Source organism: Gymnodraco acuticeps, unplaced genomic scaffold (genome assembly GCF_902827175.1).
Source record: "Gymnodraco acuticeps unplaced genomic scaffold, fGymAcu1.1, whole genome shotgun sequence".
Classification (NCBI taxonomy): Eukaryota; Metazoa; Chordata; class Actinopteri; order Perciformes; family Bathydraconidae; genus Gymnodraco; species Gymnodraco acuticeps.
The window spans coordinates 28,118-39,095 of record NW_022990390.1 but is presented as its reverse complement, the minus strand read 5'-3'; the positions used below and the strand labels follow the sequence as shown (position 1 = coordinate 39,095).

Genomic DNA, 10,978 nt, shown 5'->3' with positions numbered 1-10,978 from the left:
ACACGCAGAATAAATAAAAGCAGATCTCTAAATGTGTTGAACATTGCTACAAGGTTTAAGATGGATACAAACTAAAAATATAGATATTTTGAAAGGAACTGTAAATCATGCATCAGGTTTAGTTATTGACCGATAACTGTCATTATCTGACTTGTAAATAATCGTTATTTGTGAAAACAAAATGACCTTCCGTGAGAAGCCATCAATCCCTCCAAAAATAACAAGACCATATCTTTGAAAACACAAAATCACTTTTAGTGTCTGTTATTTATTATGCAAACAACTTTGACAGCGCATTTTAAAACATCACTTTTTTAATTTGTACTCTATTATCCTTTATTGTACATAGCATGTTAACATCAAATGTGTGGCGTACCTGATGAGTTTATGATTTGTGTCGATGTGTACCAAGTGCAGAGGACCCTGAACAGAATGTGTCCTTCTTGCAACACACCCCACCCTTGCCATTCTTGTGAGTACACCCACAGAATCAACACGATGCATTGATGAAGACACTCTCTTCCATTGCACACGGCGACCCATGGCCTTCAGGATTCCTTTCATCATTCCATATCCTACATGTGGTGTCCTGGCCTTAACTGACGAACCAAATTGTCTAGTTCATCATCAGTTAGGTACTGTAGGACTGTTTTATGGAGAGGCCATTTTCATGCATGCGCCTTTTGACTGTCTTCTCAGATACACCCAGAAGGGTTGCTATGGCCGGCACTGGTAGGGACAAGTCTTCTATTAAGCCTTGTAGTTGTTGAGGACAGACAACATGTTTTGGTCGTCCCATCTCTCCTTGCATTACTGGCACCTGATGAGGGGTCTGATTAGAGATGTCTTCAAGATTGACAAGTCTTGACAGCTCAGTCAAAGCATGATGACATCCTGTGGCATATCAACCTGGCCTGATAGCGACCTAAAAAGAGCCACCTCCTGGTCCACTGCAAACTGCAAATAGTCAACATCTAAGGGCAGTCTCTGCGTGATCTGGGAAAGTCAGTAGTCTCTGAAGAAAGTCCCTTTTCAGTTGCTCCTAGAATTGACAAACATCAATTTACCATATTGCACTGGATTAGTTCATGTTCAAATAATAAACAGCATGACAACTATCGTTAAGGACATGTGCAAAGAAAATGACTGCAACAATTATGCTTTGTAAACTAACTCTATAAATAGGTGATCAAATCAAAACATAATGTAAGTTATTACCAATCATTTAAAGAGAGGTGCTGTGTGAGCACGGGTATTAAAGCGTGTGCTGCTGCAGCCACAGATGAATTACGGTCGCCACTCTGGCAAAGACAGATTGAGAAACACGTGAGCTGGACTCTATCAACATAAGGGAAATTCACTTGCACTGACTATAGCTAATAGCATAGCCTACACGAGTAGCCTCAATGCCATGGTTAGTTTCCCGCGTTGCCACATTCATTTCCCACCTCAAAAGGCCTGCCTTCCTTTTATGTATGTCGCTATAATATTATTATCATGCTCTTGGATAACTTCTAAGACCATGAATGGAAAAAAGTTAATATTTCTTACCTGTGCGCTGGTTCCAGCCATGGAGCCAGCAGGTGGACCTGACCATGGACCTGACGCATGGATGTATAATAAGAACGTAATATGAATGACCTGACGCCATCGCAAAAGCCAAGCCAATACTATGCTGCGTTCACGGAGCTACGTGGAAGTGGGGAAGGACAACGCTTCATTGCGGATACGTAATTTCACATTCTAGCACAGTTTATTGCTCTTATACCGCAATTTTTGCCAACTACGATGCTCAAAAGCTCGCTTAACGGAACGTTGACGCTGGTATCAGTTTTGTTTACCACCAATCACGGGAGTATTGTGTATAGAAAGTGTGTAGTTGTATTTCTTGCGCTACCTAACATCCATGAAGGCATCATGACAGATGGAGGGCTGTCACTCAGGGTGCCAAACTACTCTTTGGTAAGCCCCGCCCCCCGAAGCAATATCAGGGTCAAAAGTCTGAAAGCGAAAAAAAAAGATCTGAAAGCGAAAAAATAATTGTTTTGAATCTGAAAACGTAAAATCTGAAACTGAAAAAAACAAGTATTGAAATATCAAAATCAAAATATGTATAAAAGTTAAATATGAAAATAAATATTTTATTCAAAAAAATTGCTGAACTGAATCAAAATAATATTCAACCTGAACAATTATTTCAAATACTTATTTTTATTTTGAATACATCATTGTATTTTTCAAAGTTCAGGATAAAAACTTGAACTTTCAAATAAATTGTATTTTTTTTGAATGATCAAAACTTATGACCCTGAAATAGCTCCATAAGATTGAGCAGGAGAGACTCAGCTTTCCAGCGATACTTCCAGTGCTGGAATTGGGCCGGTACTCACCGGTACGCAGTACCGGCACTTCTGGTTCTGACCCATGGAGTACCGGCACTTCTTGCTCAGTACCGGCATGCTGGCGGTACTCCGGTACTCATGCACCGTGCCAGTACTCAACACTCTCCCGCCGTTCTTATTATACATCCATATATATATATACAGCCGCCCGGTACTCAGTAGATGCGTCATGAGGTGCCGAACGGACATTCTCATCGCTCTAACCGCTGGAGTTTCACAGCGGCTGTCAGCTGTTTACTCCTGTCATTCAAACAGAACGTGCTGGAGAGGGGGCGGGGCTTATCTTCTCCATGTAAATACTGTGGTGGAAACGACTATGTCAAAATTAACCTATTTGACCGTGATTTAATAGTAATACACGTTTCAAAATAATAATAATAATAATAATAATAATGCCGAAGTAACAACATACTGAAAACTGTTAGTAAAACCATGTTTTAATGCTTTACAATTTACATACCTAGATGCACGTGTGTTGTGTTTATGCAGTGCAACTCCCACCCAGTGGGTGGCTATGTAGAGTGATAGAACAGAGCAGGCACGCCCCCGAGAGAAGGAAAGCAAGTCACGTCACAAATTAGCATTTCTAAAATGTTAGCGTGGATTAATAAAAGTGCAAAAAGACAGCGGTTGTCACCGGAAGAAACTTCAAATACAGAGAATGCTGTGCCTGTGTTGGAAATTGTGTCTGATGGGGAGCTTTCTTTGGTTGATCCTCCTGCTCCAAGTTCTAGTGCATTAGCATTAGCACTAGCTCCGCCTCCTCCTCCAGAGCCTCTAACGTTAGCTGCTGCTGGCTCAACTGCCACCACCAACACCGGGCAAAGCGATGCACCTGACTGCTGGACAACGGACCAGGTGCAATATTTTTGCAAGACCAATGCATGGCTCCTTCTTAAAGATAAGAAGCTAGGATGTCGGATATGCAGAGATGTCAAATCTTGGGAATACACACTGGACAAGGACTGAAACTGTCAACTGAATGGGGTGAGTGTGCAGTGTCTCATTTCGGTGTTGACAAGGGCAAACAACAAGCTAGCCTGAGAAAAAAAATCAAAGAACATAAAGAATCACAAGCCCATGTAAAAGCTGCTGACATCCTTACATCTGCTTCACGTGAAACTATTCAACATCAAGTGCAGTCTATGCATACATCTGAATTAGACACCACTATCAGAGTTTTTCGAACGGCATATAAAATTGGCAAACATAGCCGGCCATTCACAGACATGCCAATTGATTTGAATGTACAGAAACTGAATGGGCTGAACGTGGGCAGGGTTTTGCACTCCAATAAAACCTGTGGCGAAATCATCGACCACATAGCTCATGAGCTGAAGAAAAAAATGGCAAAAGACATTACAGAAAACCAAAGAAAACTCTGTGTTTTGGTCGATGAATCTACCACTATTAGTGGTAAAACGGTGCTTGTTGTGTGTCTACGCTCAGCATTAGCTGATGCTGAGCCCGAAACGTTTTTTTGGGAGCTGATCGAGTTGGATGGAACAACGGCTGATGACATCACAAAGGCGTTAATGGAGTGTCTTGGAAGAGATTTTAACGAGGACTTTTTAGGTCAGTGTTTCGTTTCTTTTGCATGTGATGGGGCTTCAGTCATGCTAGGGAAGAGAACAGGCGTTGCTACCCAGTTGTGTAGTAAATTCCCAAGCCTGTATGTGTGGCACTGCTCCAATCATCGTCTAGAGCTGGCAGTTGGGGATGTGGTCAAGGAGGTCTCAGGGCTCAATCATTTCCAGATCTTTTTTGACAAACTCTATTCCTTGTTCCATACCTCCCCCAAAAATCAGAGGCAGTTAGCGCAGTGTGCGCAAGCAGTCGGACAGCGTCTCCTGGTGATAGGGCGTGTTTTGTCCATCCGCTGGGTGGCTTCAAGTGAAAGGAGCGTCAGAGCAGTCTGGGAAAACTACCGAGTGCTTCATGATCACTTCACAAATGCTGCAAACGACACGAGCAGGGATTCCAGAGACAGAGCAAAGTACAAGGGCCTGGATGATGTGCTCACATCTGCAACGTTTGTCAGCAATCTGGGACTGATGTACGATGCGCTCACAGAGCTCAGCGACCTCTCTCGGCAACTCCAAAAAAGAGAGATGACACTGCCTACAGCAGATAGGCTCTTAACTCGAGAAATACGAGTTTTTGAATCCATGGTCACCATGCCTGGCCCACACATGACTACAGTTCATACAGCTCTAGCTGAGAAGTCCTTCAAGGGTGTTGCCCTGCGTGAGAATGGCAGGCTTGTACAGATTCATGCAGGTCAGTTTTTCCGCAGTATGGTAGAGAATCTGAGACACAGAATGACTTCCACAACCTCCTCTCATGTCAGCACAAGAGAAATCCCATTACATGGCCGGGAGGCCCGGGACAATCAGCTAATCCAGAACATGAAAGTTATCCATCCTGGAAGTTGGCCTGAAGAGGAGTTAGATGTACAGTATGGGGACGTAGAAGTGCTACGTTTGTGCGAAGTGCTGAAAGTGGACAGAAGAGAGACTGTTCAGGGCTTTCGCGAATACAAGGAAACCAGGGCATCCCGTACACCTACTGCCATGGAGCCTCTACTGAAAGCAGTCCGAACCATCGCTGTCTCCACTAGTGAGTGTGAGCGGGCATTCAGCTGCATGAACGATATCCTTACTGCAAAAAGGAATGCTCTCTCTGTCAGCCGACTGTCCAGCCTGGTTTTCATTAAATGTAATGGACCATCACTAGGACAGTTCAATCCGGAACAGTATGTGAGGTCCTGGCTGGCAAAGGGAAGGAGAAGTGCTGATGAAAGAGCCTGTCCAGCTCCAGCCCCTGATACTGATGTCCCCAAGGCCTTCTGGAGCCTTTTCTAACAATGTGAAGTATATTGCAAAGCAGCTCACCCAGTGAGAAGACTTTTGGCATAATGTGCCGATTTATACAGATCCTGGAGATAGAAGGACTTCAGACCAACCAGGGAGTTATCTGATCAGCTTGGTGTTCAATGTAACTCTTTACCATGGCTCAGACTTTGTTACTTGCAGTTACAGTTTCTCATTTTAGATTGTGCAAATTTTGCATTTGTTTTTACATGTTCTTTGTTCATGCTCTTTATCATTTTTCTGAGTTGGAAAGTTAGATTGCATCATAGTTTACTTTATACATATTTGTATTCTTCAGTGGTGACGTATATTGCAAAGCAGCTCAGCCATGTGAGAAGACTTTTGGCACTTTTTCGTTTTTCGTTTTCTGAGTTGGAAAGTTAGATTGCATTCAAAATGTACAGAAATACTTAATTTTGTTAAAGCTTTTTATAAAAAATGCTTCTGACCAGAGCTTTGTTTCCTTGTCATTAATGTTGAACACCACCAGAGGGGCTCTCACCTGAAAGGTCTCTGCTTCATGTGTCTTCAGCAGAAGATCTAGACTTTGATTGCTATATTTTCAGTTAATATTGACCTTACTGAGCTTTAGCCATATCCGCTGCCTATCATAAAAAATGTTAAGTACAGTGAACCTTTCTAAAATATACAGTAGTAAAGAGACAAACCCACCAGCATTATAGTAGCCAAATTCTTGTTTGTGGGCTGTATATATAAAATTCACTTGAAATAGTTGCTGATTTTAGAGTACTGGCACCTTTTTCATTCCAATTCAAGCACTGGATACTTCTGTTGACATGGTGCACACAGCGGTCGCGGTACTTTATGTTACGTTAGAAAGCTAACTTTTGGTGAATTTAGGAGAAATCTACAGACGCAAATAGACAAACTATAGTCAAATAAACACTTAAATGTGTATTTTGTACGTTTTCCTTCCAAAAGCCTGAAAGAAAACATGTTATAGAATCAAAATAGCACAACATCTCAAAATTGACCAGTGCATGAAAAACGATGCCTGCCGTGTCTCGCCTTTAACAAACAATTGATGCGGCTCGTATCGCTGACAGCCGGCCCGGCACCGCGTTTTTTATTTTATTTTAAACGGCTCCATCCCCACTTTTGGCAGCACCAAGCGGCAAACTCTGGGGAAGAGCCGAGACGCCAATACGGAAGTGCCACACACTGCAGTTCATATATTGGCCGATAGGGACTGACTGCAGAAAGGAGCAATTTCCATAGACCCCCATGTTAAAATGCCCAACTTTACAGCAGAAAAAAACATGTTTCTACCCCTGGATGCAATACATATTATTATGAATATAGTTAGATTCCACCTTCATGATTATGGATCTGTGAGTGAATTGTTTTCTAACACGACCCTTTTATTTATATTAGGTCTTAAAGTTTGTGCATAAATTAGGGCGTGGTCACATTGAGTGACGGCTCTGTGAAGTGCCTGCCGCTGTTAGCTTCTTGTCTCTCTGCTAGCTGCTCCGTGAAGCTACAGGGACTCTGCCTGCTCAGCTCATCCAGGAAACACAACTTGTAGCCGGCCGTGGTTGTTTGTTCTTCATGCTTATATATCGGACTATTGTGACTCGCTCTGCGGTTAAAACAGACGGTGCATGAATGCGGTTTTGCGGTAAGTGAAATTCGAGTACTTATTTATGTGTTAATGATTTTAATCGGCTACGTAATGAATGGTAAGGCTTGGGTTAGCATGTAAGCTAGTGCTAGCTACATCGGTGCTAACGATGCTAATCGTAGCCTCCAAGTTAAAATCATAGACTGTATATAAAGCAGACAAGTGTTGAGCGTTAAGTGGGATAATACTGTAGAACAAACGGCTTCTGTTTGAGGTTGATAAAATAAGGTCATCCTTGTAACTTAGAGAGATATTTTATTATGTAGGTAGAACTGTATGCATCGCTAAGGTTAATTTAAAGGGGACCTATCATGCAAAATGCACCTTTGGACGTCTTGTATACATGAATATGGTGTTCCAGGGAACTCACCAAGTGTCAGAAAACACAACCCTCTCTATTTTCCTCCTTCGCCAAATCTCTAAAAAAGTGGCTGAAACGGATCTGAAAAAAACGGATCCAGATTTCAACACTTTCCTACGTCACAAAGAGACGTGCTCCGCTTATTGGTCAACTCTCCACCTATCAGGGGAATGAGCCACGGCCACGTGCATTGCCGGGATCAATACCAACCATCCGGGAGCAGGCCAGTGAGGACACATCCAATTTTGAAGCTGTAAGTTTTTATTTAGCGGTGTTTTTCCTGATAAAGCTATCTCTAGCTTGTAGTATGTAGCATGTAGCATGTAGCTTCGCCGTATCAATGTCGCCTCAAACCCAAATAGTAATCGGTTAGGTGTTTATATGTTTTTATAACATTTTATGTTGTACGCTCCGCAGTCTTTGCTTTGTCTTTTATTTTAGTTATCAGGCATTTGCTAACATGTTCAGACATACTGCCGTAATGGCGATCTGTGTGAAGGCTGTAAAGCCACGCCCTAGCCGATAACACAAGTATTTATTCTCCTATTTATTAGTATTTTGTATCCTCTAAAATCATATTGAGTAAGTTATAATAACAAACGTAATCTTCTGTAGGTAAGTGCTGTTTTATCCAGCGTTATATGTAAAAGCTTTTGTGATTGTAGTCTGTAAGAACGATCAGATCTGTAAGCTACGCTACGCTAATGAGACATGCCGTTTTTTGCAGCGTTATATGTAAAAGCTTTTGTGTGTTTACTTGTTTGCGCACATGAATATAAATGGGGGTGTGTTAGGATACAACACTGTGTGTATGTATGCGAGGGGGGACACACACCACGAGTAAAACAGAACTAAAGCCCCGTTGGTCTGTTGTTGTTGACGAGGCCTTACCTAGCAACAGGCTAATTAGTGGCTAGCACTCATTACAGTCAGTCTACTGAGCTCAGCCCCTCTCCAACACATCATCTGTATTGAGTCAGAAACACAGCATGCACGTTACGGTTCAAAACTAACTCAGATTGGAAAAGGCTAAGCAAAGAGCTTTGCTAAATAGAGAGTTTTAAGCCCCATCTTTTGGGATTTCAGACTATATTTATCCAAATAGTATTTTCTCATCCTGAATACTAAATTGAGATGATTTTGTTCTAACTATGTATTCTTCTTTACAGGCCAGCACCTCACATACTTACTAATTAGTGACAATTTGTACATCCTTTGCTATTATTTACATTTTTTTTTATCATGGCGGAAATGAAAGACTGTACCTGGCAGCCCTGCACTACAATGAAAACGCTGAGCGTGCACAAGCCACTACATCCACTGGAAACCCTCTGTATAAACTGCAGTTCCCAAAGGCCAGGAAGGGAGAATGCAGAGCAAAACCAGTAAAGACTGACCCCGCATTCCGTAAGTGTTTAAAATATTTATTATACAACTATTTACAAATATAAAATTAGAAAGAACTTTCAGTTTTTTACATGCATATACTAATCTAAACCACATTTTTTGTTGTGCTTTTTTTTAAACATTGCACAGGCTACGTGGCCAACTTGATGGACCTCATCTTCGACCAAGTCTTTGTGGACCCTGCACCATTATGAGCGACCTGACAGGGACGAGGTCATCGCCGGGTATGCTACACGGTTCAATTTGGCTGCTGTCTGAACCCAACATCGACATTTTGCGGATCAGGAAACTCCTGCCTCCTTGAGGACAACGCAGGCCGGAATCACCACTCTGATCCTGCGTCCAAGGAAGCCCCAGCACCAGCTCACAAAGCTTCTGTAGGCTAGATACCTGTGACGCCTGAAATCATTAAAAAAAATATTTAGTGTAATTTATACAAAATACAAGTACATTTAATTTTTTTTTATGGGTTCAAAGAACCGTTGATTTTGACAATAAAGTTCCGAGTTGATATCAAATGTGTCGTGATTATTCATGTTTGGATGGGTAAAGAATATTCTGATTTCAAAAGCATAAGGTTGTGTGTGGACTTTTTTTTGTCGTACACATGGGTGTGTTATGCCATTGCTGTGTAATAATATATATATATATATAATAGTACATGTACAATGAAAGATTGCATAAAGCCATATACACCAGTATTTATTTCCATGAACAATATTAGCATTCGTTTTACAATTTCAGTCAAAAGAAACAAACCACTCACTGCTCTATTTGCCTCAACTGTAGTCCACCATGTTCAGCTCTGTAAATATTCAATGCATTCTGCAGGGAGAACACATTCAGGCACACAGGCTCCAATCCAGGATGGTCCACCATACATCCAGAGTCCAGAGTCCTCAAGTTCCTGAATCCGTCTTGACACCTAGTGTGATAAACATATTGAATGACATGTTAAAAATGCATTCTCTAAACAGACAACTTAGTGAAGCTATCAAAAATGTTACCTGTGGTATCTCCATGCAGCACACATTCTCCGTTCAGAAGGCATCGTGCCGCAATTTGCACATGTACACCTGTAGAAAGAAGTCAATAACTGAGTTTTTAAAAACACATGAAACTACACACACTGCTGACAACTGAGGTGTTGTTGGAGTTATACTTTTTATCACTCTAAGTTATTGAACTTTCCAACGGTTGTTGCACGATGTTGGAAGAAAAGGGGTGTAAACTATTAATAAACGCAATGAGGCCATTGTATATATGCTGAAAATATGAATGTCTCCCTTTATAAATATATATATGTATCGCTGTTTTTGCGTTACAAGCTCTAAGTTATAAACTGTACACATAGCATTCTTGCTAATTAGCCAAAATATAAACGGAATAAGTAGCAATCATCGTAACAGAGTAAAATAAATAGGAACAACAGCTTGTCAACTAACCATTCAGAAACGTCCTGCTGCAACCGAGATCTTTGCACCTCCACCAAAACCTCCGCTGCTTCAGGGTCAGTCTCTGGATCAAATTGATAATACGCTTGAACACATGCATTGCTTTGAGATGACATGTTTATTCCACACTCGTAATCACAGCAAGCATGGTAACGTGACTCTCACCGGCGCATGCCCCGCTCTTCTGCAGGGGGGCGTGGTCAGCAGGGGGGCGTGGTCAGCTGCTGCTCAGAATTTTCAAAGACAGGCTTGGAAAAGAGCGAAAATGAGCGAAACGAGGCATGGCTAAAAAATGATCTGTTTGGTATTTTGAAAAATAAAATGTATAAATATACCTTATATAGGTATGGTCATACACTATATCATTTAAATATAGCATGATAGGTCTCATCATTAACCATCACGTGGTTTCCGAAAATAACCGAGTGACGCGAGTAGATTTTAGCGAGACCGGCGGAAAGTATGTCTCAAAATTCCGTGTGTGTAAAAAGGCGATCCGCGAGCAGAGATTTGAGATCCGCAAGCGCATTTTTGGTCCACAAATACAAAATGGATTCACAAATGCCTGATCGAAAGGTGTAAATGTTAAAGAGATATTCACAGATCTTTTTTTAATTTGTGAACATATTTAACGTATTTGCAGATCCGTTTTACACTTGCACATTTATTTGTGAGTTTGCAAATCTTTTAAATGCATTTGTGGTGTTTTACAAATCACATATTTACACACAAATTATTTTTATGTTCACACAAATAATTATGAGACATATCTATGCCCATACATAAATAACACACTTGTTCTGTAATAATATGTTTTATGTTTCCTGTCATTTTTG

The 10,978-nt window shown here is 41.2% G+C and overlaps 1 long non-coding RNA gene across 1 annotated transcript; it reads right to left on the bottom strand.

Moving 5' to 3' along the window:
* Nucleotides 1–233: 233 nt before the first annotated feature.
* Nucleotides 234–2,044, bottom strand: LOC117551549. Its single transcript, XR_004569808.1, has 2 exons — nt 1,552–2,044; nt 234–1,042 (listed from the first exon to the last, which is right to left on the bottom strand). It is a non-coding gene; the product is annotated as an uncharacterized LOC117551549 (long non-coding RNA).
* Nucleotides 2,045–10,978: the final 8,934 nt, after the last annotated feature.